Raw genomic sequence first — 21,325 nt, forward strand, 5'->3', positions numbered from 1 at the left:
TTCTGCCCATGAAATGGCTTTCCACAAATCTCACTGTTGTTACTAGTGACTGGCTTGTATCACTCTCTCAGTAACTGCAAAGTCTACCATGACATATGGATGCTGGAACAAATCCCTCTAAGGATTGCTCTCCTCAAATCCACAGGAGACTTTGCCTCCTTTCTGTCTACTAACTCTCTGTAACACCAGCTGACAGGAATATCACCAGTGCCTTCTGGGAAGTCTCTTTTCCCTTAGATTCCTGGTCACTCAGGGGACCCACAAAGTCTTTCTGCCTGTGTACTCAGCTGCTCCTTCCACTGCTGAGAATGAAGACCACCTCCTCTCAATGTCTTTCCTAAACACACACAAACTAAGCCAACATGCTGGCCCCAGACAAATGACCTCTCCAGGACAGTCTACCCCTGACCTTTGTCCATGCCAACTAGTAATACAAGCTGACAACTTTGCCCATGCCACCTAGTAATACAAGCGGATGTCTTTAATGCATTTCCTTCCTCCTCAAATGCTAACATCAAGAAATTCTGTCAGTGTAACTTATAAATTTCTCTCATCTATTTCATTTAAGCAGCTAGCATGGCTTTCCTGGTGGGTTTCTTCAAATCCAGCCCTTCAGATCCCACTGCACTTTTTTTTTTGGGGGGGGGGGGGGGGAGAGGCTTGTTTTTGTTTTGTTGTTGTTTTGAGACAAGATTTTTTTGTGTGTGTAGCTTTGGAGTCAGTCCTGGAACTCTCTCTGTAGACCAGGCTGGCCTCAAACTCAAGAGATTCACCTGCCTCTACCTCCCGAGGTCTGGGATTAAAGGTGTGCACCACCACCACCACCACCACCACCACCAGGCTATAATTCTTTTCTACACTATAGCCAGGGTCTCTTTTTTTAAAGAGCTAATAACATCATGTTAAACCTACCTTCAATATTTCAGTGTCCCTACTTGAAAAAATACACTATAGCTGCAGCATATTCTACAGGATTTCTGTCTTTCCCTGGCTCCATCTTACACCTCTTCTGCACACTGACATTCATATTTGGGTCTTGGGGTACACAGCCCTGCCTCTGTACACCTTTGAAGATATGCCAACTTAGCCTCCTCTGTGAAGCTCTTCCTTCTGTTGTCTTGCCCCTTCCTGCCCTCTAGCTCAGAACTACCTCACGATATGATGGACTGTCTAGAATTTTAGGGTTTAATTTCTTCACAACACTTTACTAAACTGGAATTTCACATTTATTAACTTTTGTCTTCACCTTCAAGCTGGACGTTCCTTAAAATACTTATTTTCAACTCCTAATTCACTCCTGGCACATGAAGACGAGGGATGAATAATTATTTCCTCCTTCTCACTCTCTTACATAAGTGGGATCTATAAAGAGGCCATTATAAGATTGCCTTGGGAATAACTGAAGCAGTACTTGAGTTGTCTAAGCCATAAACACCATGGTAAGAAGCAACCAGAACAGCACTGTAGGCGAGAGGACTTTAATAATTTAAAGGGTATCCAATTAAACAGCTTCCCTTAATGGCAACCATGGCAGGAGAAGCAGAAGGAGTTTTTATGTTTAAAAAGAGAGGGCAGAATGCACACTGGAAGCATCAAACTAATACGGGGTGGGCCTATAGAGATGGTTCAGCAGTTTCAAGTGCACACTGTTCTTAGAGATAGCCTGACCAGAGTTTGGTTCCCAGCACCCACTTCAGACTACTCGAATCCACATGTAGCTCTCGCTCCAGGAGATCTGATGCCTCTATAGGTACCTGCATTAATAGTCACATACAGACACAAACACACACCTATACATAATTAAGTATAACAAAAATAAATGTTAGAAACTGTTTTAGCATTCTCATTTAAGAACAAAATGAGCCAGGTGTGGTGGTGTACGCCTTTAATCCCAGCACTTGGAAGGCAGCAGACAAGCAGACCTCTGAATTGGAGGCCAACCAGAACTACATAGAGAGACCCTGTCTCAAAACAACAAAAAGCCCTCAGTGAGCAGCGTGGGTCTTCCTTCCCAGAAAAGCAGCTGCAGCCTGGATGCAACAGAAAGCTGCAGAGGTGGGCTACTACAGCTGGTGGCTCACTTTCAAAGGGAAATCAATTTTCTTTACCTGTTCTCTTTCATATCAACATGTCTAAGAGAGAAAATGTAATGGCTTTGCTCTAGAAAAGGAAATGTCATTCTGACACTTGTATTCACGGTGTGAGAAATCAGGTATTCTCATAAATAGCCACCTGCTGCAGAGACTGCCTCAATACATGCCAGGGAGTCACTGACAAAGCTGCAAGGTGACACTGAAACATGGCATCAGCATATCTGTAAAGCAGGGAGAGAGAAGACCTTCTCATCTGAAACTGATGTGACACAGACAGTAGCTTTTCCATGGTGTAAAGTGGGCCCGCCTGGCCAAGCCGAACCATCCAAGTGGGACAAGTACCCAGAACAGTTCACTACCTGCGCGGTCAGTAACTACGATCACAATCAATACCTCTGGAGTCTGTATATGTGTTTCAGGGTTACTGAAAAAACAAGGGGGTCAAACGCAGAAAGCAGGCTTTGTAGTAAGAAGCAGGAAGCCAAGGCAAATACTTTTGCTTTCACATACAAGGAAGGCTAGATGTTGAGTAGCACTTCCTTAAACAAGCTTTGGGAAAAAAACTGGGAGAACTAAGATTAGTGGAACACCAAATAAAACACTGAATTTCCTCCCAAAAGAGATAGTAAAAAGTACCCAGAAACAACACAGAGGATAAGAAAGTACTCAAAACAGCAAAACCTCAGCAAACAACATCTCAGCTAAAACGTAAGAACTGTACTTTAAGGGCTCTGAGGGTAAAAGTACTCTTCTAGTGGACCCAGGGTTAGTTTCTAACACCCACATGGCAGGCTGTAATTTAATTTATGCCTTGGCAATGTTGAAGCATGCATGGGTAACCCACATATGGTGGTTCTGCTGAACTTATCCATATTGGATCTAAGTTGTCTAAGTTGACGAGGACTGATCAGGTCTCTTCCTCAAGAGGTCACCATATCTCATTACAGATGGTTATGAGTCCCCATGTGCTGTGGGACAATGGTCTATACCCTGTCACTTGTATTTTAAATAAACGCTAATTGGCCAATAGTCGGGCAAGAAGTAGAGGCAGGGCAAGGAGAGTGGGAGAATTCTGGGAAGAGAGTCAGTCTGCAATTGTCACCCAGACACAGACGAAACCAGACACAGAGCAAGCAAGATGTGACTACTTCGCCGAAAAAGGTACCAAGCCACATGGCTAACATAGACAAGTATTATGAGCATTACACAAGTTAATAAGAAGCCTGAGCTACTAGGCCAATCAGAGCATAATTAATGTAGACCTCTGTGTGATTTCTTTGGGGCTGAACAGCTGCAGGACTGGGTGGAAACCTCTGTCAACACCCATGTGGTTGCTGGGAATTGAACTCAGGACCTTTGGAAGAGCAGGCAATCCTCTTAATCACTGAGCCATCTCTCCAGCTCCACACGCCAGCCCCCTACTTGTCTGTAACTCCAGTTACAGGGAATCAGATAAAGGCTTACTTGGGTACAAGGTATACACACGTGGTGCACAGACACACATGCAGACAAAATACTCATACACATAAAAAAATTAAAACAAAAAACTAGTTTATCATTATAATCTGAAGCAGAAATATCCACAGATGAGATGCCCCAGGATATTTCCAATAAAATATTTAGAACCTTGAGGGGGTTTGTGTGTACATGTGCATGCACATGTGTGAGAACATGTGATGTCAGTACACTTATGGATAGAGACCAGACATTGACATCAAGTGCCTTCAGTTGCTCTCTACCTAAATCTCTCGCACCATCAATACAGCAAGACCAACAAGCCAGTAAACTTAAAAATCCATCTGTTTCCCAGAGCTAGGGTTACAGATGTGTGCTACCACATCTGGCTTCTTACATGAGTGCAGTGAATTCAAAATCAGGCCCTGTGCTTAATGCAGAAGGCACCACCTTACCTCCTCAGCTTTGCTCGCCTACACTGTCAAATGTGAAGCCTTTGCTCATCACATGCAGAACTGTGCTGCCTTGTACACGGCTCACAGTTGTTTATTCTATTCAGCCTTAGAAGAAAAATCCCCAGTTCACTCTAAACAAAGGCTTCTCTGCAGTGACACTCTCAACAACTGGAGCTAGAGTTCTTTGCTCGGGGGATGGGGGGAACCGGGGGACTGTGCTGTATGCATGACAGGATGCTTAGCAGCGGTCCAGGTCCCTAACCAAGGGGATTTTGCTAGCTCAACTCCCAAGTTCTAATGAGAACTCTAAAAAAGAAAAGAAAAATCTCTCCAGATATTGCTACATAGCCTCTGTAAAACAAATTTGCCCACAACCGAGAACTAAATACCTATTTTGCTTTCTTCAAAATACCTATTTTGTTTTCTTAAAAATTATGCCCAAGGGGGCTGGAGAGATGGCTCAGCACTGACTGTTCTTCCAGAGGACTGGGGTTCAATTCCCAGCATCCACATGGCAGCTAACAAATGTCTGTAACTCCAAGATCTCACACCCTCACACATACAAGCAGACAAAACACCAAATAAAATGAAAATATTTTTTAAAAAAATTATGCCCGACTAACATGAAATCCACAGAGCTAATACTATTCCTTTCTTACCCAGCTAGCTATGGGGGAGTGGCAACAGCATTACAAATGTTCTAATGTGTTCTCTAAAATAAACTGAACTGCCTGAAACAGTAATTACACAGATGTCTCAAGCTGAATTAGGAAAGCAGAAGCAAATATACTGAGAATCTGAAGACTGTTAGGAGCAATCACTCTTTGGTGACCAGTTCTGCTCCTGGGGCCAGGAAGGGGCTTTAGTCATTAAACAACTCAAGAGAAAATGAGAAGCCAAAAACAAGGGAAATCAAATGCCTATCAACCAAGTACCTGGTCTAAATGGAGGAAAGAATTTAAGCTTGCTTTCCCATAGCACAACTGTAAATAAAAAACTAAGAAAGGAAAATAAAAATTTAAGGACAAAGTAAGAGGCTGCAGAAGTGGCTCAATTGGTGAAGTGCTTGCCTTACAAGCATCAGGAACCGACTTCCAAAGAACTCACATGAAAATGCCAAGCAGGATGATGTGTATTTGTAATCCCAGCAGCACTGTTGAAGAAAAAATGGGAGGATTCTTTTGGCTCACTAGCCAGCTAGCCTAGCCAAATTAGTAAACAGGCCAATGCAAGACTCTCTCCAAAAAGGTAGTAGATAGACTTGCTGAGGATAAAACCCAAGGTTATCCTCTGGCCCTCACATGCACAAGTATCTACAGTCAGCTACACAAGAACACGCATTGTAAGATTCCTTTATATGACAAGCACAGAAAGAAAAACAGAAAGCAGACTGCTGGTTGCCTGGGACTTCAGGGAAGAGAAAATGATTTTCTGCTGTGGATGTAGTATTTCCTTGGGCATGGTGGAAATGTTCTAAAATTACAGTGATAGTTGTCAATATCTGTGAATATACTTGAAGTAGGTAAGTTATAAGGCAAGTACATTACATAAAAGCAGCAACATTATAGCTGTGTAAGAGAGGCTCAGGCTCTGCTCCAGCAAAGATGCATCAGTCTGTGAAATTCACAAGGACGAGCTGCACCTCTGTGAACGAGAAAAGCCACACTTCAGGATGTAAAAACAGTCAAGCACATAAAGTTCTAATTTGTGAAATGTTGGTCGTGAAAAGGCCATCTGGACTGTAGCAACCTTCAACAAGCAAGAAGCCAGGTCAGTCTTACTCCCTGTAATCACGTTTTTAGAGAATAAGATAAACAAGGCTCTAAGATCCCCAAGCCACAAGCAGTCATAGTACATAAGCTCTTAATGTCTGATGAAGGAAATAACAGGGCAAATCTTATACCAACACGATTATACTTCATGCACACATAAGATTTCTAATTCATGGGGACAAATCATATAAAAGGAAAAAGGAAGCATGAGACGCACTGGAGCAGGACCACTAAACACTTCACACCTTAAGTGTCAGGTGAAAGGTCCAGGGAAGCAGAAGCCTAAGTGAAACCTCAATCTGCTGTTTTCTATGTCAAAGTCATTCTAAGTGGGTGTAATTCTTTGTAAGGTTACCCAAACTTACTGACCTAGAAATCTTAGTGAGCCTTGTGTGATTCAAAGACAAAAGCAGAAAAGCCACTAGAACTATTCCTTTCCAGATCCAGCAACTGCTGGTTGTCCAGGGAGGAGAGGGCTTGTAGAATTCCTAGAAGCTGGGAGACAGCACTTAAAAATATAGAAGCTATAAGACCCACCATCAAATAAGATGCTCTAGAGAGAGCAAATTTTTCTGTCAATTCCTCCCTCATTTTAGAGCACTGCCCAAGAAACTAAATACATGGAATCCCATAATCTCTAAACCCATAGAACCAACCCACGATCTAGTGGGAAAGACAGCAAAATGCTGTAATAAACAGTATTTTAATTGGGATAAGCACTACGAAGAAAAGGGTAGGTAAGGTGATGAGGAGGTCATTAATTTATTTAAGGCAATCACTAGCAAGAAGTCATTTGCCATGGAGTAAAGAATCATGAAGGAGGTGGCATTCTGAGATGAGAAACAGGCAAATTCAAAGGCCTAAGACAGGAACCCCCTTGTAAAATGTCAAGGTGCTGAAGAGGCTGAGGACAAAGAAGGATTGGAGAGATGGAGAGGCAGCTGGGTAGCATCTGTCCAAAGCAGAGAAAGCCTGGAGCAGGATTTGTCTTCAGAAATCTGAAAAAAAATCTGAGTTCCATGTTAACAGACCCCTGGTCTAAACTCCTGAGGTTAGGAAACAGTTAACTGATAGACAAAGCAGTGGTTTGATTTAGGATGCATTCTGCAATCATCTGTGTATGTCAAGAGACTAGATATGAAAGGAAACAGGAGAGAGTCAAGAAGGCACTAAGGATTAGGCTCACACTTAGAAATGAAGAGTCTCCACCGACCCATATAGGAGAAAAAAAGAAAAAAGGAATTTAGAATGTGTTAGGTCTGAGCTGCCTTGCAGATAAGATATAGGTATGGGTCAAAAGGTCAGAAAGCTCTGGCTTACATATAAATCTAGCAGCACAGAAACAAGACAACAACCATGAGACTGGGTGGTATCAAAATGAACTATTTGTAATAAGAGTCAAGGTAGAAAAGAACACATACATGGGGGCTGGATTCCCTGCCAGATACACTGCTTTCTTAGCATTTATAAACCAGGTATAGTGGCACAGCACTTGAGAGGTATAGGAGGAACACAAGGAGGGGTGTGGGGAAAAGAGAAAAAAGAAAAACTGAAACAAACAGGGTATTATGGATAATCCAGTGAGTTTGTGACGGAGGTGGAGGAGCTGTGTGCACCTGCAAAGGCAGGTGATGGGAAGCCTGTATTAGGATGTCCCTGGAAACTCTTACATGGAAACAATACACCCATCTATTCACAGAGACACTCTCAGACTTAACAAGTGACTATGGACAAATTCCACATCAATGCTGTTACCAAATGCTACATTTAATAAAAATCTAAGCAGCTCCAGTCCTGGCTGGTTCCCACTTGAAGAAGATACATCAGATGGAAACACTTCCCCCTGCTGTTCCTCAGGGAAATACAACAGCTGCCCAAATGAAAACTTTTGCCAAGCTAGAAAAATTAAGGAAGAAAAATTGCTCAAATGATTTTCACACTGCAAATTAATGAACAGCGTTACAAGACTGCAATAAACAGCTTTCTAACATTTTAAGATTCACTTAATATGGTAAGCACACAAGTGAAAAAACAAAATTTTGAGCTGGGAAGATGACCCAATGGGTAAAGCACTTGCTTTGAATGCCTAAGAAGTTGGGATCCACCCCTGCAGGTAGAATACCATATACTTTTAATCCCAGGACTGAGGAAGCAGAAACAGAAGAAGCCCTGGGGTTCTTGGCCTACTTGGCCAACTTGGCCAATCACAGGCAGTGAAAGACTGTCTCAAAGAAAAATGGCCAAGGCAATTGATTGGTAAAAGCACTTACCACAAAATCTGACGACCTGAACTTGATGCCTGGAACCTACATGGTAGGAGAAAATAAAGTGACAGCTGTCCTCTGAGCTCTGCATATGTGCTAGGAGTATCCACGCACACAAAATACACACACATATGCACTATATATGTGCAAACAACAATAAGGAAAAAGGGAGGCATCACTATTAAACAGTGCCCAAGGCTGCCTTCAAGCCTCTGCATACACGTGTGTACACTTAGACACACACAGGTGAAATTTCAACCTCAGGAAACAAAGTGAGAGGTGGTGATAGGTTTCACCAGCAATACAAAAGTAGGTATCACAAGCTGAATTTGAAAGAATTAAGTGAAATAGGCAAACCTGACATATTCTTTATGAAAACAGGTTTTTAAATACCTGATATAAGTAGGCTTAATTAGATTTTCTTTTTTAAAAAAACCTATGTGCAAATTATTTAACAGTAGAAGTTATTTATTAAATGGGAAAGACTAAAAATGATTTGCAGCTAGGGGCACAGTTCAGTTAGTAAAGTGCTTGTATAATATACCTGAAGCCCTGGGTAAACTCCCCAGCACTGGATAAACCAGGCATGGTGACAAATGGCTATAAATCCCAGCCCTTGGGGAGTACGGAGGCAGAACTATCTAGCTAGACCCTGGAGGAGAATGTGCAGGACCTAGCTGGGTGGAGAGGTTAGATGTCCACATGCAAGTTTTCAAAGAGTAAAGTGATTAATAACGAAACATACCTCAGGAGTAGAGATCATCTGCCTCCTGCTGGGTAGTCCCCCATCCCTTTGACTACAAGATCTTAGAAGGAAATACTCAAACGTCACTAACAAACCTAAGAAAATAAGAAACATGGCAGCACCCTTAGATCAGGTATTTACAACAGAAATCTTTAATATTACTTGAAAGTAAAATAATAATTCTATATGCCAAAAACAAGGAATAAAGGAACTTGAGATATGTAATCAATGGTATGTAGAATTAGAGAGGCAGCAAGTATAGACTCGAAATAATTTTTAAATGTCTACCCTTGAGTCCAAGAATAAACCCACCCTTCCCATTACAGTAGTAATTTGTTTGTGACAACCAGCTTTATAGGATAATAAAATACCTTCATAGAGAGCAGACCCCAGCCCTGCACAGTATGTCTCCAGTGAAAAGCTCGTTTAGCCCCTATTCCAAGCACACCACCCAGGATTTAAAGAAACCAGTCACAAGAGCACATCATGAGTTTCCCACAGAAATGTAACACCTCCCTAAAGTAGTCTGTTCAGATATTGGGAAGAGAAGGTCATTACTTTAAAAACCATTAATTTGTAAGACAAAGGAATCCAAACGATAAGTACCATAAAAGAAAAATATTATGTTTCTTTAAAGAATGAGATAAGAAAGGTTAATGCTATAAATATTTTTATATTAAAAGTATGCTTAAATTAAATTGATAGAATATGATCTTAAATGTCAGCTTTAGTTTAATAACATCTACAAAGGTACAGCTTTTACCATAAACCACCAGCTTAAGCAAGGCTTCATCTTGACATTTATAAATTATTAACACAGGCTGTAAGTATCACTAGGTTAAGAGATAACCCCTTGATTTATAAAACTGAACATTATCATTAAAAGAAATTTTATTTGGACTTTTTTAAGGTTTAAAAAAAGAAAAAGCGGCAGCAGCTTTTCAGCCTAAACCATCTAAATACTGTTGGTGGTAGAGGAGGAGGAGACCTGAGTAACTAGGCAAGGAAGCAGAGGCAGGAAAGGAGGAATACAAGACTAGCCTCAGTTCTACAGAAAGCTAGAGCCGAACAGACACATCACTGTAGAATAGTAACTGGTGACACTGAGCCCGAGTGCAGGCCACAGAGACTGGACTGCCTCCATAGGCAAGCAGATCGCCCATCAAAATTGGCTTAATCAATACCACACAGCTATTTTTTTTCCTAAGCTTTGATCTCATATAGTGCAAGATAAAAAGACAGTACAGCAATGGACAGATATGTTAATTAAATACAGCCTGGATCCCAACTGTTCAAAGCTAAGTCCCCTTGATCCATTTCCTCAATTCTGTAGTCAAGGAAAAATTAAACCTTTAACAAAATGCTCATTCCATACACTACAACCAACCACAAAAATACCAGATGCTCAGTTTATTGCCCAAAGTAAAGGCATACTGAAGAACTCTAGGCTCTGGTTACCTTAAAAGTTTCCTGGAAAATACAAGCAACACTTCAGAACATAAACTGCCAAAACAACTGGGAAGTAACCTGAAGTGGGGGGCTGAAATGTAAATGAAACAGGAACAGAGTTGCAACAATACTCTCAAGAATAATTCTCTCACACATACCAGCAAACCAAACTTCTTGGGAAAAGCTTTCAATGGAAAAACTGTCACTTTTGGTTCAAGTTAATCTGACCACATCTATGAGACCTGGGGAAATGCAGACTTCTTTCCTTGCTCTTCCCCTAACTTACCTTGCAAATTCCACCTAGACACTGTATTGTAGCAATCAGCAATTTATGGTATTTTTTAACCAGTTGAATATGTGTGCTCTGTCTTTCCTATAGGTGTGTCATTTCTATTATCTTAAACAAAATGACAAGACACAGATGATGTAAGGATCACTTCAAAATATATAAAATTGCAGACTTATGGAAAAGATCCAATAATATTAAAGGGCAGATTTCATCTGCAAAAACAGCACAGAAATCATCACTGGTAAAAGATTTTTAGGGTCTGGAGAGATGGCTCAGTGGTTAAGAGCATTGCCTGCTCTTCCCAAGGTCCTGAGTTCAATTCCCAGCAACCACATGGTGGCTTCTAACCATCTGTAATGAGGTTTGGTGCCCTTTTCTGGCCTGCAGGCATACATGTAGACAGAATACTGTATACATAATAAATACATAAATAAATGTATACTGTATAAATAATAAAATTTTTTAAAAAAGATTTTTAAAGCATTCTGAGAGTTCCACCCCATCCCCTAAACCTAGATGAGCTCTCCTCTCCACTGTGATCACCAATAAGGTCCTGTAATCTCTGCACTATAAACACTTCCTACACATAGGAGGCTTGGCCATCAACCTGATGCGATGAAAACCACATCTGTCTGGAATTTGAAACGATGCACGCAAGCAAGGTAATATCAGAAGTGCAATGAGGTAAGAAACAGAAAAAAGGGTGGAAGTGTGGGTTGGGGACCTGAAGAGCAGCCAAGGGATTTTAGTTTGAGAAAGTGCTGCCTGTGTCAAGCTCTTCGCGGAACTAACTACCAGACAGCAGGAAGAGCAATCTGACTCCAGAAAATAGGAGAACAAGAGGAAATAAAGTCAAAGAAATGAATGTGACAACCTGAGAGGGCATGAGATGAAGACACAGAACTAAGCACACAGATTGTTCGGAGACCTTCTGACAGGTAGCCCCAAATCAACAAGAACATTATTATTATCATTATTATTAAAATCTCTGTGTAGCTGGATATAGCAGACACACACCTTAAATCCCAATACTCTGTGAGTTCCAGGACAGTCAGGGATAAGCAGTGAGAGCCTGTTTGTAAATAACCAAAAACCAAACAAATAAACAAAAATCCTGCAAAGTGAGTGTGGGACATATTGTTTTATAAATTTTCCTAATATTTAATCTGTTATCATTTAAAAGTCCCAAAAGTCTACAGGTAAGAACACTGTTCAAGTTGGTCACCAATAAAATCAAAACCTACAGAAATGCAGTAAATTCCAGTATAAATTGTATTATTACAAAACTTACAAATGACCAACGCCAATTCCTACCCCAAGGAAGAAAGGGAGGGGGTGGGGATAAGGACATAAAAAAAAAAAAAAAAAACAAGAATATAGCTCAATTTAACTAGTCATAAGAATTTTTGTTGGGAATCTGACTCCCAATACCTACCAAGTCAGCATATGACTAACTACTGTGCTGATTTGAAAAGATAACAAACAGGGTCAAGTGACCCTTGTTACCATGTTCCTGAGTCAGGTCAAACAACCATGTGAAGACAGCCCTTTCAAAAAACAAAAACAAAAACAAAACAAACAAACAAAAAAACTCCTAAATTGAGAGCCCAGTATCTTTTACGAAAAATAAAGGAGAGCTGGGTATGGTGGCACACACTTGAAGCCCCAGCATTAAGGAGATACCGTGTTTGAAGTTAACCTGGGCTACCTAGAGAAACCATGTCTGCCTCAAAAAGACCAAAAGTAAGAGAAAGCTACCAAAAGCTTTCTCCATGTAGAAAGCTTGCCTAGCATGTGATGAGCCCTGGGTTCAACAAAGTAAATACATAAGCACTAAACAAACTACCAAGGGGAAAGAAGACATCAAGAATCCTAGGGAGAAAGTCTTCATCCTAACACCAACCTTAGGGACCAAGGCAGTGAGACTACCTCTGCTTCAATGTCCCTTTCATCCAGGCTCTGCACCAGTGCAAAAGGCAGAACCCACTTCCAATTAACCAAAGGACAAAATGCAAGTGACCATTAGCTGCTTCCTCTTGTGGCACAAACTGGAAGAAAATGTGAAGAGAAGCTCTATGAATCTTTATTCCTAGTCCTTTCACTTATCTTGGGCCCCAATTCTTACACTTCATAAATACAAAGATTACCTAATCTTTTGTCTTAAATTTTAATATTTTCAGTTCAGAGCCTGTATATAAAATAAATACTATCTCTTCTTTCAGAACAAGGCTACTCTGGTCATCCTTCCTTCCCAACTCATCAATACAAGCCTTCCATGGGGACATCCTATGCTTGGGCTTGCCCCTTCCCCCTTTTTTATAAGACAAAATGATGATAAAAAATAAACACCATAGGCCTGTGATAATACAATCTACATAAAGCACCAATCCACATATACAGTACTCAGCAAATATTAGTTATCACTGGTGATAGAACCAGCAGCCAAGGGTCTCCAGTGAACATATGCTTTGCTAATGAGAAGCTTGCCTTAGCTCCTCTAAAAGATCCTCCCAGGCCCAAGTCAGTCAACTTCCTCAGCCTAAAGAAACATGGTCTCCAGGTTTCTACTTGAACCCACAAGAGTAGGCAGTAGGCTATATTTCCCCTGAAAGGACTCAAACATTTGATGAGCACAATCTATCTAACTTCATTTTTCATTAGCCACTAACAAATTTTCTTCATTCATAACTGAAGAGCACAGATTCTGAAGGCAGGCTGATACGGTTCTCACTGGTAGCTTTTTGATGCTGATTTTGTCTTTTGCTTTTTTTTAAAAAAATTGCTTATAAGCACATTTGTGTGCTTGTTGTCTGTATATGCTATGTCCAAGGGAGCCCCATAGAGCTTCAGATCCCCTGGAACTGGAGTTACAGACAATTATGAGGTGCCTGATGTGGGTGTTGGGAACCAAACCTAGGTCCTGTGCAAGAACATCAAGAGTTCTTACCTTTTAAGACAGGCTCCCTGCACAGTTCTGCTGTCACTGAGATAAGCACATGATTGAGGCTGGCCTCAAACTTGGGACCCTCCTCTCCTGTTTCTACCTTCCAAGGGTATTTATGCAGTAATGGGGAAGAGACCCAGGGTTTTGCACCAGCTACACAAGCACTCTACTAACTGAGCTATCTCTAGTCCTGCTTCCCTTTCTTTCTTTCTTTCTTTTTTTTTTGGGGGGGGGGGTGGTTGTAGAGGATTCGAGACAGGGTTTCTCTGTGTAGCTTTGGAGCCTGTCCTGGTACTTTTAAAGGCATGAGCCACAACTACCTGGCCTCCTTTTTAAAATACTTGTTTAAAAGGCTACTAGAGGCTTTATCTTAAGTAAACAGCAGCTCTTATCTTACACATAATAATACCTTTATGCTCTCCATTCATCCCAAATGTCGCTAAAAGAAAATAAATACAAAAATCAAAGAGGTGTCCACAAAAGTATAAAATGTAGCTAACAGCTTCTCAGTTGTTACTCATTCAAGGTCACAACACTCAATTAAGACTGCTCTAGGGCAGTGCTGGCAAATAGCTGGCGGCTAGCTGCAAAATGTCTGTGGAGTTAATTAAACAAAAGTTAAAAGCCAGTTCCTTGATCACATTCCTCACATTATAAGTGATTTCAAATCAAGTATTGTGTCCAGCAGCTACTGGACAGAGACAGAACATGTCTGTCACCACAGAAAGTCCATTTCCACTGATCTAGAGGTGAATATGCGTAGGCAAAAAAAAAATTAAGAATCCTATTTCATCAGTAAAGCTCTCTCTTCTAATCCACCCTAAATTGCTTCTGATAAACCATGGGACTTAGTTTTTGTCTCTCACAAAGGCAATACATCATAATTCTGAGAAAAGAGAGCAGGAGTCCCACAGCAATCTGAATCTCTGTCTTCTATTCTTTCAGTAATTTATACAACCTGACCTGAGGAAAAGAACATTTCCCCACTATAGCTTGTTCGATACAGCCACTCTTGCCGGATCTTGTTCACAAGTTACACTGTCTTATATGCTCAACATTCTCTTCATAAATTCTCCTTTCCATATCAAGTGCCCTGACTCCCTCAATATATTACTCTATCACTCACAACAGAGCCGACACAGTCTCTGGCAGACAGGCTGTATGCAATGACAGTCTGAAAAACTCATGAGTATTATCCACTCTCAGGGCTCCTGTGATCCCCTGTACAACAGTCCTGTGGGTGTGCAGGAGACTGCCTTTCCTTCATCATAAAAACAAAGCCTTGATTTCTGCGAAGTTAGTGAGTTACCTCTGCATTTACAACACAGAATGATAGGCAGAACTGTTTTTCTGTAAGACTGGAGCATTTAGATATATGTGTTTTCCTTTGCTTTTTTTCAAGAATGCAACAACACTGCAAAGCGCAATTACACCAGCCTGACCTTTCATTGTTTGAGTATCACAGGGGCCTCATGCACAGGAAGGAAGCCAGCAGAAGGACCTGTGACTCTGAATTCACATGCCTTCACATGTCTGAACAAGAGCCAGGAGTTCTGTAGTGAGGAGCTGCGGGCTCTGTCCGGCCACCCGGCTCCCGGCTAGCTTACTCTCGAAATAACGACACACAAATTGTATTCTTTTAAACACTGCTTGTCCCATTAGCTCTAGCCTCTTACTGGCTCTCATATCTTGATTAACCCATTTCTATTAATCTGTGTAGCACCACGAGGTGGTAGCTTACAGGGAAAGATTCTAGCCTACATCCGTCTCGGGTCGAAGAATCAGGTAGATCTCAACGAGTTCAAAGCCAACCTGGTTGGCTAGACCCAGGCCAACAAAGTCTATAGAGAACTCCTGTCTCAAAAAAACCAAACTAAAGAACTTGAACAATAAAGTTTTCATAATGTAATACAACGGTAGAGATTTTAAAACTAGAACCTGAGAAGAGTTTTGAGGAACATAAGAAAGAAAGTGTCCATAGACGACCTCCCCAAGAAGGAGACAGCCAGTGGAGAGCTCGGGAAGCAAGATAAACATGTTCTTGTTTGGTGATTACTATTCTGACTTTTTGGATTATTTTTTCATTACAAGCAGAAAACACTTTGAGTGTCTGCACTGTATTTCTCTGGCATACTTACTTCTTTTTTGCCCTCAAGTCCCAGACATTGATGGTCACTGAGCAAAAAGGCCAGTTACCTGTCACCAGAAGACGACGATACATGAACAACTGGTCCCTTCTAGCCACAAAAACTTATGACTCTGAGAAAATACACAAAACTGAGAATGATGGTGTGCAAACAAAATTTCCCCAGGGAATTCTAGCTAGCTTGACTTCAAAGAATTGTGTAAGTCTTTCACAAACAGGAAGGAATAATTTAAGAACAAGACAGAAAGGCATATGGATCTTTTAATAAAAAAAAAAAAAGAGGAAAAAGTCTGTGTTGTCAATCTGAGTAGTCAGGAAACCAGAACTGTGGGCTCAAGGCAAATGGAAAGAGAGTCTGTAAAATGTAACAGCTGTTTAAAGGGGTGGGGATGGGGGGGAGACATGGACATCTGACTCAGCCAGGATCAAAGGAAAAGAAAAATTATACCGCTCCCGCAGAAGGGTGAAGCCAGGTACTGATTTAGAAGTAAGAGCACGGTTATTCACCACTCACCTCCAGCCCAGGTTGGAAACTGCAAATTAAGATTAAAATCCACAGAGTGGGCATGTGAATAAGCACATGTGCATGTGCGTGCATATGCACATATATGTGTACACACATACACACATATCACTTCTCACTAATGAGAGCCAGAAAGTCCCATATTTTCTGCATTGACACATGTTTGTTTGTTTGTTTGTTTGTTTGTTTGTTTGTTTGTTTGTTTTAAAGCAAATACTGTACAAATGCTCAAATACAGGTCAAATCTTTCAAAGGCTTTAACCATCTGCCTGGGAAGTCAAAGAAGGGAACTGAGAAACTATAAAACAGAACAGACACAAAATAAAAATCTGAAAACACTTTATAAACTAATTATAAGCACTAACAGAAAGAAATAGTAAAAATGGGACAGTCCCAAGAAACAGATTTCCTAGGCTTTTAAAACCATTTGTCTTGCCGGGCGGTGGTGGCGCACGCCTTTAATCCCAGCACTCGGGAGGCAGAGGCAGGCGGATCTCTGTGAGTTCGAGACCAGCCTGGTCTACAAGAGCTAGTTCCAGGACAGGCTCCAAAGCCACAGAGAAACCCTGTCTCGAAAAGCCAAAAAAAAAAAAAAAAAAAAAAAACCATTTGTCTTTCCCAACTTTCACATAAGAGGAACAGAAACCACTCAGAAAGAAAAACAAAGCAGGGGAGAGAGCGACAACAGCAGGAAGCTGCAGACAACACCTTGCCGTGGGCAGGCACCACACAACCCACAACCATGCAGGAAGACTACACAAAAGGAATAAATTACTGGAATCTCATGGACAACTATTCAGATGCTAAATTATTTATAATGACCAGGGAATATTTCCATTAATATTTTTGTCAAGTGCCTTGAATCTAAGGTTTCAGAAGCCACTGTTTACCTACTTATTTTGAAAAATAAGATAGTTTGGATCTTTGTTTTAAGTAGGTTTTAATTTCCATAGTAAATATTTAACCTTAGAACACCTAACATTATGGCAAAAGGGCAAATATTTACTTGACTTAATCATTATATATTATTTTATTTCCCCTATATATACAAAATGTAAGGTGAAACCTAAAATTCATGCCTAAATTTGGTCACAGATCAAAATATGCTTTTAAAATTATAAGGGTAACCAGTCTATAAACCATAGCCCTTTTACTAAATCAAAATAATCAAATGATATTTTTAAATACTCTAACAGCACACATAGAGATTTTTTAAAAGACAGTCAACACAAATAACTACTATAGCTTTTATTTTTGCATGCTGTGTATGTGTGATACGGTTTTTGTTAAAGATTGACAAGATCTCACACCTAGGCCACAGGCTGTATCACTGAACCACACTGTCAGCTGCACTGTCCCTGGACATTCACAAGTCTCAGTCCAAAGACAGAAGACTATCTTGGATTGGAGTTCTACTGTAGGCCACCATCAGGGAAACAGGACCAGAATGGAGGAGAACGAATGCTCATCCATATTGGAAGATTAGGGCAACCACAATAGTTCAACTTGGTTTAGGTTTAAATGCAATCTTCTCTACAGCAGATCAGATCTCCGCAGGCTCTTGCTTCACCATGACCCTGAAAGCTCCACTAAGATGGCAGATTTCATCACATGCAGCTATGCTGCCAGCAGCCCACACTGACAGACAGGAATTTCCACCTTTGTTAACCACAGGCTTTGCCCTGAACAGAAGCTCTGTCATAACTTGAGATTAAAGTCTGTGTGGCAAGGACTTGCTCCTTTCCTTACTTAGAGTACAGGCAGTGTGTACCTGGCCAGTCGATATGTTCCTCATAATTTCTTGACTAGTAATTTATGGACTATGACAGAATAAGTTCTTCTCAATTCAATATGAATTGTGCTAACAAGCACAGCATTTGGAGGTGCTCAACCTACATACACAATCAGTTTCTCTTCTAAGTGACTATAAAAAACTGTCCTTGTATCAACTTAATAACCAAGCTAATTGAGTTCTACAGAGAAAATGACGGCAATCACTATCATTTTACAAATGTTTTCCTAGTTCAAGATTGAAATGTCCACTAATTTAGACTTCAGGTGTGCGGGTGACAAAACTGTATAACTCAACTAATCCCCTAACAACTCTGCACAGAATTGAAGGGCTGTAATAATTGCTTAGGAACAGTGACTCTCTGCTGGGCAAGGTAGGATCTTAGAAGTTGGAGGCAGGATGATCCAGAATCATGGTCACCCTTCCTTGGGATTTCAAAACCAGGCTGTGGAACGAATGCCACCTCAAAAGCCCAGCAGGGAAGACCCGGCATGGGGAACATACAGGGTGGATTGTGATGGAGGTAGAAAGAGCAGGGCTGTAAAGTCAGCACCAGCTACAACAGACCCTCTCAACAACTCCACTGCACAAAAAAAGACTTACTTGCACATGATGGAATCAATGAAAAAGCAAGAAACAGACAAGCTTAGGTATCAAGCTTTGGTATGTTATGATACCATACCAAAAGCAAAAGGAACTTAAAAATATTTCAGCAAGAAATTTGGAGGGAATAAACAAACAAAACAAAAAAACAACAAGAATCATGGCACAAAATGGAACCTTCAGGTCAAGTATGGTGTCCACACACTTATAATCCCACCACTCAAGAAGGTGAGACAGGAAGTGCATCACAAATTCCTAGCTAGCCTGCTCTATTTGATGAACTGTAGGCAAGCACAGGTTATATAGGAAACCCTGTCTTTAAACCTCTTGTGGTGCTAGAATTACAAGCATGGTGTACCACACCCAACGAGGTTTTCGGTTGTATGAGCTGGGGGGAGGGGGATATTTTTAAGCAGAGCCTTGCCACAAAGCCTACACTAGCCTCAAATTTTCATTTTTTTATATTCACTTTCTGAGGGTTCCCTAAATATATATATATAAAAGATTTATTTTATTATGTACACCGTGCCCAGTCTGCATGTTTGCCTCCTTGCCAGAAGAGGGCACAATATCTCATTATACATGGTTGTGAGTCACCATGTGATTGAACTCAGGACTTCTTGAAGAGCTCTTAACCTCTGAGCCATCTCTCCAGTTTCTTTTCAAATACACTGTTTTGTAAGTATACTAGTGTTTTTCATGCATGTTCATATGTGTACCATGTGCATGCTTAATGCCTAGGGAAATCAGATCTCTTCAAACTGGAGTTAAGTATGGTTGTGAGTCATCAAGAGAGTGCTGGGAACCAAACCAGGTCCTGTGCAAGAACAACAAGTGATATTAATCACTGTTGAGCCACCTCTCCATGCAGTTAAAATTTCTTATACAGCTATGGGCAGCCTCCAATTTTGACTGACCTGTTTAAGTTTCTTGAATGTGCAGGCTAGAAGATACCATCACACTGACTCACACTCAGAACCCCTTGAATTTTATTTTTTTTAATATTTATTTATTTATTTATTATGTATACAATATTCTGTCTGTATGTATGCCTGCAGGCCAGAAGAGGGCGCCAGACCTCATTACAGATGCTTGTGAGCCACCATGTGGTTGCTGGGAATTGAACTCAGGACCTTTGGAAGAGCAGGCAATGCTCTTAACCGCTGAGCCATCTCTCCAGCGCCCCCCCCCTTGAATTTTATAAATCAGCAGGGCACCGACACTAACAATTTTATTTAATCTAACCACTTGGGAGGTGAAGGCAAGAGGATCAAGTATTCAAAATCACTCTTGGCTACAAGCAAGGTCCAGAACAATATGGATTTAGGAGACTATCTCAAAAGAACAAGTAAGGAACTGAAGAGAGGTGGTGACCCACACCGTTACCCTCCCCAGTGGGGAAGGGGTAGCACAAAGGCAGGTGGATCTCTGAGGTCTAGGCCAGCCTGATCTACAGAGCAAGTTCTAAGACAACCAAGGCCACACAGAGAAACACTGTTTAAAAAAAAAAAAGTACAAGGATTGGGGATCAGGGAGGCAAAGAAAGACACTCCCGTCTAGCTCAGTGGGTAAAGCATGAGACTCTTAATATCAGGGCCATGGGTTTGTGTACCACATTGGGCACCAGATGAAGAAGGACACTTAAAAGAAATCCCACACCAGCTCAGAATTGAGAATAATAGAGGGCTACTTATTTAGGGGTAGACTCACAAATCAATATCCTCTGCTGGAACAAAGAACAGCAACAGAATCCCACAGCCGGAAAAGATACGGGCTGCATTGGCATAAATAGTATAAAAAGCCACACCCAAGTGAGCGGGTAACTTGAAGGCTCCTGGCTGAAGGATAGCCTACAGCAAGGGAGGCAGGTGAGAAGGAGAAGCTCTTCTGAGACATAAAAGCTGATTGCCTCTATTAAGAATTTTGCAATCCACCACATGTGAAGTCAAAGTTTGGGGAAAGCCGCAGTTTCCCCAGATAATAAACTAATCAAGAGTATATCCTATTTCCATATGTTACTCATAATTGATTGATCATATCTTAAAAGCTGAGGGTATAGTTGACTCCCTTGTGTCAGACCATAGTAAAAAAGAAAAAAAAAAAGTTGGGTGTACATGTGTTAAGCCAGTTACAGGCTACAGTACTGAAGCATAAATTTAGTGATGGTTCATACAGAAGTACAAGTGATACATTTAGGATTTTGTAGGCATATTCAATACATTACCAATATGTACTGTATAAAAATCTATTCTTAGGCTAGGTGGTGGTGACACATACGTTTAATCCCAGCACTCAGGAGGCAGAGGCAGGCTGATCTCTGTGAGTTCGAGGCCAACCTGGTGTACAAGAGCTAGTTCCAGGACAGACTCCAAAGCTACAGAGAAACCCTGTCTTAACAAAACAAACCAAAAAAAAAAAAAAAAAAAAAAAAAAAGGACGTAATGGCACACATCTTTAATCTTAGCAGAGGAAGGTGGATCTCTGTTTGGAGTCCAGCCTGGTCTACAGGGTTCCAGGAGGGCCAGAGATACATCGAAAAACCCTGTCTCAAAAAAAAACCAAAAAAACAAAAAAACAAAAAAACAAACGAAAAAAAAAAACACCAAAAAAAAAAAAAAACTAATCTTAACTACGCTGTGATAATAATTATACAACTCCGTGGCTATGCTTTATAAACACATTCATTACTGTATGGTTTTTAAAAAAATTAATTGCCTGATGTGGGAATTTAATTCCCAATAAATCTTATGAAAGAAAAAAGTTAAGCTTTAAATCTCAAAGGAATAACTTTTATG

The 21,325-nt window shown here is 40.8% G+C and overlaps 1 protein-coding gene across 10 annotated transcripts in view; it reads right to left on the reverse strand.

Moving 5' to 3' along the window:
* The window catches only part of Rere (arginine-glutamic acid dipeptide repeats), a 343,378-nt gene that overhangs the window by 226,445 nt on the left and 95,608 nt on the right, over positions 1 to 21,325 (reverse strand). The window contains exon 2 of one of the 10 annotated variants that reach the window (XM_038333040.1): positions 8,785 to 8,879. The exons of the other annotated variants lie outside the window; for them this stretch is intronic. The gene's annotated coding sequence lies outside the window, so the exon portion shown is untranslated. The remainder of the gene's footprint in view (positions 1 to 8,784; positions 8,880 to 21,325) is intronic. 10 annotated transcript variants of the gene reach the window in all.

This window comes from Arvicola amphibius, chromosome 6 (genome assembly GCF_903992535.2).
Source record: "Arvicola amphibius chromosome 6, mArvAmp1.2, whole genome shotgun sequence".
NCBI lineage: Eukaryota > Metazoa > Chordata > Mammalia > Rodentia > Cricetidae > Arvicola > Arvicola amphibius.